Genomic DNA, 1,615 nt, shown 5'->3' on the forward strand with positions numbered 1-1,615 from the left:
TGAGTGCGTGTGTATTTTGAGGCGCCATTCATAATAGAGTAGCAAACTGACATGTGTACACTGCATTTGCAGAATATGAATTAGATAATGCTTGTATTGTAGCTATATTGTCCATTAGGGAGGTAAGATGCCTTGATGTGTGTATTGTTAAAAAAAAACACCATGGCTTCTCTATTAAACGAAATAACCAAACCTTTTGGAACTTATTTCTAATGAGGTCAACTTCTTTGCATACTTTACATGTGTGTGTGTGTGTGTGTGTGTGTGTGTGTGTGTGTGTGTGTGTGTGTGTGTGTGTGTGTGTGTGTGTGTGTGTGTGTGTGTGTGTGTGTGTGTGTGTGTGTGTGTGTGTGTGTGTGTGTGTGTGTGTGCATGCTGTACATGCTTGTGCCTGTGTGTGTTTGTGTGTGCACGCTTGTGCCTGTGTGTGTATGTGTGTGTGTGTGTGTGTGTGTGTGTGTGTGTGTGTGTGTGTGTGTGTGTGTGTGTGTGTGTGTGTGTGTTTGTGTGTGTGTGTGTCCTCCAAAAATGTATACAATTGAAACTATTGTGTTTGTTACAGACATTCATTCATCCATCCTTGAGAAGATAGCTCTGTGGGTTAAAGATGGTAAAATAAGATATATCTGCCACTCTTAATTAAAAGATTTGTCTTTATAATGTATCGAACAATCCCTTGCCTCAGAAAGAATATTGCTAGGGATTGTCCATGTGTCAATTGGTACCAAACAGAATACGCACTTATTATTATTAATATTTTAATTTGTTTTAAATTCACAGCAACTGCGTTCACTGTTCATGGTAAGAGACAAAATAAGGACAACCTATTTCCAAAAAGTCAGCCATCAAGAAAGCCAGCTTTCTTATGTTGCAAAACTATGTTTTCTAAAGATGATTTTCTGCATGATTAACAGGGTATTGCAGGCATGCAGTCAAAGATAAGTGTAACTGTTTGGACGGCTTTAGTTTAGTTAAGTTATGGTCACCGGAATAGAGTCCAAGCCTAACTTTATCCTTGGGGTAATATCTACTGTACATAAAGCTAGATCCTCTGTTGCATTTGAAACATGACCAGGCAAAATTACCTCCTCCATGAGGATGCTTATTTAATTATTCCAAGAGAGGCTTACAGCTTAACAAAACCACTCTATAGTTCCCTTTTTACTCACACTTCCTCCACAAAGCTATTCTGTGATTCGCATGCTCTGATGCTGTGGAAAAATCATTGTCCAGTCAGATTTGCTGTTGCTGCAAGGCAAGTTTTTTCGTGTTTGATTAAAACGCGATTTTGATGGACTGGGCTGGTGGGTTGACGGGTTGTTGTTGCTTACAGAGGACTGGAGAATACAGATGCCGATTAATAGAACGAGGCAGGTGATTGGATAGGCAGGAGCGGAGCAGGGTTGAGGGCGGGGTTTTAGTGTTAATGCACATCGGGATTAGGTACACTTCCCATGTTCAACTCATGAATGGCAGTGGATTACACTGCATCAACATGCAGGGAAAGCCCACATGCACACACATGCATACATGCACATACATAGACTCGCACACACACATAGACGCACACACACAAACACACACGCACGCACACACACACACACGCACAAGCACA

Source organism: Gadus macrocephalus, chromosome 13 (assembly GCF_031168955.1).
Source record: "Gadus macrocephalus chromosome 13, ASM3116895v1".
Classification (NCBI taxonomy): Eukaryota; Metazoa; Chordata; class Actinopteri; order Gadiformes; family Gadidae; genus Gadus; species Gadus macrocephalus.